The sequence below is a fragment of the Dermacentor silvarum genome, chromosome 11, assembly GCF_013339745.2.
Source record: "Dermacentor silvarum isolate Dsil-2018 chromosome 11, BIME_Dsil_1.4, whole genome shotgun sequence".
Taxonomy (NCBI): Eukaryota; Metazoa; Arthropoda; class Arachnida; order Ixodida; family Ixodidae; genus Dermacentor; species Dermacentor silvarum.
Genome location: NC_051164.1, coordinates 49,876,453 through 49,882,584, shown reverse-complemented (window position 1 = coordinate 49,882,584; position 6,132 = coordinate 49,876,453). Strand labels below are relative to the sequence as shown.

Genomic DNA, 6,132 nt, shown 5'->3' with positions numbered 1-6,132 from the left:
TTACCAGCCTTCCGTAGGGGCGCAATCGCAAACAAGGGGCGTTTCTCGCGCAGACTAAAAGATCCTGCGCGAGCGCGGCCTAGCCGGCACCTGAAGGGAAGCGGCGGAAATGTATACCGGAGATTTCGACCACCTGGGGTCTTTAACGTGCACCTAAATCTAAGTAAACGGGCCTCGAGCGTGTTCGCCATCATCTAAAATGCTGCTGCCGCATTTGTTGCTTCATTTGTTGCGCATTTGTTGCTTCAGAATGCGGCCGCCACATTCTCGCCCAAAACTTCACAGAGTGTCAAAGCCTTGACAAACACCGTGACAGTTTTTTCCATATGCAGACATGATTCGCTGTAAATTACCAACCCAAACGGAAGCGCCCAGGAATGAAATTGTGATAGTAGCACCGGTTTCATGAATTATGTCAGCGCGAAGCGACGAGTACAAAGGGTAGGTAAGGGGGGGAGGGGGGGGGGGTTGCGGCAGAAATTTCGGGGGGGGGGGGTTGAACCTCCCCCCCCCCCCCCTTGGCTACGCCCCTGCCCATCCCGAACGTGTTATGTTACAGATCCGTAGACGCGGCGTTGTACATTAACTTTTTCTGCAACATCTGTGTTCAGGAAGCACGGGCTATAATGTTTTGGATAATGTTTGCCGTTGCGAGAAGGGAACAGCCTTTTGCATACCTTGTTTTTTAACGGTGAATTGAACAAGGAATGTTTGCGACGGTGTGAGACCAAGAGGGCATAAAATTAGGCCATTCCTATGGGATAATTAAAAACTACGACCACTGCGTTCACCCACCAGAGTTTCATTATATTCGTTTCCATTCTTGGTGTTCTTTGTACTAAAAGCAGGAAACTACATTCTTATCCTCTGTGGTACTCACGAGCTACAATTCGTTGAGTGAAATATGTGCCGTAAATTAATTAATTAAAGGTTAATTAGCCCGATTATGTTTATAATCCATTAAGTATTATGATTTCTCGTAACAGTAATGGCCGCCTCATCGAATAACTTTAATCAAGGGTTAGAATTCTTCTCTCTCTAGAGGACAGCTATACAAAGTAAGGATAGTAGTTTTATCGGCCGTATGAACTTGTGTAATAGGCATACTAACTAAATTAACAAGCATGGTGTCACGCGCGCACAAGTAAACATGAGCGCATCTCACTCTATGACCGCGGAAACTCGCTGTCAAAAAAAGCTGTAGTGAGTAAGCACGGCAGCAGCAGTGAGCGAATTGCCCTTCGGGCTGCCACTCGCATCAACGCGAACTAAGCCGCGAAAACACAGCGCAGGACAGGCTTTGCCCCCGCCACAGATGGCTTTCAAGATACAGCCGCGCGGGCAGGCGCGAGCATCGTAGAACGCCCCCCCCCCCCCCCCCCCCCCTCCCCCCGGAGCGCTGCGCGCGACGGGAAGGCTGCACGCTTCCTTCCCGCTTCGCGCCCTTGCGTGCGCAAGATTAAGCCGCGATCGCCGGCTCACGCTCGGACGCTTTCACTCGCCCATACAGGTTGTATCGCCCGTGGCCTTTATGCGGTACCTCACGGCGACGGCGACGGCAAAATGCGCCTGGAGTGTTCATATAATTGCTATCGCAATGAAACACTATAAACATTGATGGCTTCTCTAGGAGGCTGCTAACAGCAGATGGTTGGGTTCATCCGCAGAGAAGGCTTCCTTTTCTCTATTTTTTAACTTGCTCTCAATGAATGAAATAATCAATCAATCAATCTGTCAATCAATCAGAGCTCTCCCCGACATTGTAGGAACGCCTGTCAGGAGCACAGGCAAGAACGCCGAACGAAAACGGCTTCACTGGACCGGTACCTCCCAATGCGATTGCGCATCGTCATAAAAAGAAGAAAATATACCTAAAACAAACTGACAGTGGTGACAGGTCTACAGATAATGAATACAACAGCAAAAATGTTAACATCTATGAAGCGTGACTGAACAATATTCTATATAGCTGTGCGAGAAACGTGCTATTTTGCTCCGTGTTAACTAGTAGGACATTTTTGCACTAAATATTGTACTCGGTTTTTTTTTTCAGCTGCCATAATAACTCTCGCAGTTTTGTTCTGTGAAAGTGGCCTCGTGTCCGTCTACTTAATCGGCTACTTCTCCGAGAGCTCAGTCGGTGCCGTCATAAACGTAGTGCTGATACACACCATTGGCGGTAAGTAACCCCGCGCAGCCGGGCAGGTATTCATTCCGTATAAGTAGCAGGTATTCATTCCGTATAAGTAGGATTCAATGTTTTCGGAACCGAAAGAAGTCGAAAAACACCCACCTAACAAATTTTTGACGATTCAACTTTATGCCAAAAACACCGCTTTTTTTCACCACGACCGCCAGAAAAAATGTTTAAAAATAACTCGAATTGACTTATTAGGACAGGAAAGCCGCAACAGGGCGACAAAAATCCAGTGTCCTTCCACTCTATGAATGGGGATCACCAGCGAAGCTGTGTACATGGTTATTGACCGTTAAACGTTCAAAGTTTGCGGGATCGGGGCCACATGGTCCTGGCTGGTATACACGTGTATGGTGCGCACGTAGACATAGCTGACGTGGATCGAAGTATAGTATCTTAATTCTTATCAGCTTAACATCTCATATGGGTCATACTTGAACCTAAGATATTATCTTATTTTTGCAAGTTGGCGGAGTGCTTCAAGCCTGCTTCACCTCCGCCACGGGTCGGGCCGGTATTGCACATCTTCGGGATTTTCGGTCTACGGACATCGATCCGCTGGAACCTAGCCATATACAGCTTCGCTGTAAAAGTTGAAAGACGAAGTTCGGGGGCGTCTTGGTTTGAAGATAAGCGCTATTGCGGCCCTGCCTTTCGGTATTAGCACCTTCAGCACAGAAGGTTTTCGTCAGCACCGACTCCCGATTGCATGGTGTCAGTGCCATGAATTTACGTTGTGTAAATTCGGCGTGTATTTCAGCCCCTACTTCGCGAAACTAGGGCACTTCGAGAAATGTCGGAGCACATTTTCAGGGTGGTGCTCAATGGAACGGGCGACATCCCGCAACTCATGGATGATTTTCGAAACTATCTAAGCTACGCGATCGAGAGCATGTTGTCCCGCTTTCATCCTGGAGGCTTCACGAATCGCAATGGCCAGCATTGTTAATGCTTGCATTGGGGCTAGCTAGAATATCATAGTTGCACTTATAAATCAGCGCTGCTGAGTTAAACATACACAGGGACGGGAACAGCGCTTCGCATGTGCTGTTTTCGTCCCTGTGCATGTTAAGCTTTGCGGCGCTGATTTAAAATGCCGAAACTATCCCGGCGCCGGACTCACCCCACTATAGCCTTACCAGTTTCTAGCGCCAATGTGGAAAGTGTATTTTCTATGCCAGTGGTGGTTAATAGAAAGCAGCGTGCTGTCATCGCTGACATGAACCTTGGTAAGTATTCCTCTATTTTGTGCAGCAAGCTGTAATGCGCGCAGTACGATCGTGCTTGTGCTGACCCCCCGTAATTTTAAAGATGTCACCTAATGAAGTTGCTTTCAGCATTCTCGAGGCGTTTTTGTGTGGTTGGCGTCCTTGTTTATAACGCGCTGCCTTTCAACATACTAAAACTAAACTAAGAATATTGAACAATTGACAAGTAAACAAAAAACAAATGTAAACGCCGATAAGCACCGAAGTATTGAAAACGAATCGATTCCGAAAAACATCTGCCGAATTTTGTCAAAAATAAACACCGAAAACACGTAACTCTACCTACATATAAATAAAGGTAACAATTTTTTTCAAATGCGAAGCATTTCTTGGCGAACATTTGCTACTTTGACAGTATCTATCTAGCTGCCTACGTCTTTGTGCTCTCATGGTCGTTTCGTTAACTTAGTATGTATCAAAATTGGCATACTATGACAAGAGTATATGACGAATATAAATGATATGTCAACATGAATGTGATGACATGCGTGTCATGAAACAGCCGCCTACGTCTTGGTGCTCTCATGGTCGTTTCCTTAACTTGGTCAGTGATGACATAAATGTCATGGCATAAATGTCATGAAATGCGTGTCATGTAGGTCATGACAATAACCCAGCGAAAAATATTAACACTCAAAAACCACTGAAATAGCTTCGGACGTGAGTACTAAGTGAAGGAAACATTAAAGGATGCTGGTAGAAGTCATAGTCATAAGAATAACTCACAAAAAATGACAATGACTCAGAGAAAAAACATTTAACACTCAAAAACCACTGGAATGGGTTCGGACATAGGCACTAAGTGAAGTAAACACTAAAGGATAGTGGTAGAAGTCATAGTCATGAGCATGACCCAGCAAAAATGACAATGACTCAGCGAAAAAAGATTAATACCCAAAAACCACTGAAATGGGATGAGTCGTGGGCACTACGTGAAGGAAACACTTAAGGATTGTGGTAGAAGTCATAGTCATGACCATGACTCAGGAAAAATGAGAATGACTCAGCGAAAGAAGATTAACACTCAAAATCCAATGGAATGGGTTCGGATGTAGTACTAAGTGAAGTAAAAGGCTAAAAGTTGATGGTCGAAGTCATAGTCATGAGCATAACTGAGGCGTTCGCCTTAACTTATCTTATGTGTAGCTAAAGAGACTCCTGAGGACTCATGACATGAATGTCGTGACATGGATATCATGTAGGTCATGAAAGAGCCACCTAGGTCTTGGTGCTCTCATGGTCGTTTCGTAACTTGGTAGGCTGCCTGCACCTTGCTTTGCATAACATCGATTCCCACAGGGCGTGGGATCTGCCGGTCTTTTTCTTCCGTGCTCGTTTCCGTTTTCACGTACGTTAGAGACTGAGGGTGGCAAGAAGAAGTTGAAGGCGTGTCTTCGGAGACCGAATTAAATAGGGCTCAAAGCAAATCGACAGTTGAGTCGAATACTTTCCTAATATAATTTTCATATAACGAATATCCTTCCTACAATAATATAAAAAAGCAATGCTAACGTCCTGTTATGCACAAGGCTAGTAATTTCACGCTGTTATACTGCTCATTATTAATCATGGTTTATTCAAAGCGTAAATGGATCGTTAGGCAGACTGTTCTCATGAAGAAACCTCTTCGGAGCACCAGCTGGCATGCAATAATCTGATGAAGTTTGTAAAACGAAGCCTTGTGGGCCAGTTAGAATGCTTATGCTGTGGAGGCTATATCGAAAGTATGCACAATCTGCTGGGACGACAAAATGAGAACTACATTATTTCTACGTGGGGTGGTCACGGGAGATAGTACTGCTACATATTACAAAATAACGTTGCAATAAAGCACATCCAAATTTAATCCGGAAGGGAACACGAAAGGGACCACATCCAAAAATAGTACCCTCTGTCGGATGCCATGACTGAGCGAAATTTTGGTGCGACTGATCGTGGTTTAGCCGGCAAGTGCAGGTGGCTCCCTCAGAAATGCCAGTGTTCTTTACTTACGTAGCTTAATTTAAAAAATTGGAGGACACTTAAGCTTCGCCTTTAAGAGTAGAACGCGATAGCGTTATCGGGACCCGTTCGCATCGCATTGTTCGCATACGGCAAGCAGGCTTCATTCACTGCAACACTTCACGTGGGAAAGCCAGCTTACAAAAACCAAGCTTACACCGATCCCGTTAAAGTCGACTTCGGTTTTAAGCAGAAATGCATTGCTGGAAAAACGTTTTTCCAGAGGCAATAAAAGTTTTCTTATATTATAATGTGAAGGCCCCAGCACCTTTTTTTATTATTTTATTAATTGTTTGCCATTGCCCTGACGCGCGCGCATGTCCAAAACGAATTAGCAGGCGAAGCCCCAATTTGACGTGGCTAGGATGCCAGCACCATCTGGATATCATTTTCGCAAGTACTCGAACGCGCGCCTGTAGGTATGGTAGAAATGCTGGAAAAGGGCTGTTTGAGTTTCCTCGTAGCAGAATTAGGTTTTCGCGTACATTCAAATTGCAATCCGCCGCCGATTGGTGAACAATCCGACGGCGAATCCGACGCCGAATGGTAAAATCGTACTTTACCATTTTTCTGACGGATTTCACTGTGAGAAATTCAATTTTTGTTCACCAAAACCTTGCACCACGTGGAGTGCCTGCGCGGTTGGGGATGATTTTCTCCCCCACC

General features: G+C 45.4%; 1 non-coding gene across 1 annotated transcript; it reads left to right on the top strand.

The window, feature by feature from the left end:
• The first annotated feature begins 2,564 nt into the window (after window positions 1–2,564).
• Window positions 2,565–2,747, top strand: LOC119434204 (U2 spliceosomal RNA). The gene has a single exon (XR_005188584.1). It is a non-coding gene; the product is annotated as a U2 spliceosomal RNA (small nuclear RNA).
• Window positions 2,748–6,132: the final 3,385 nt, after the last annotated feature.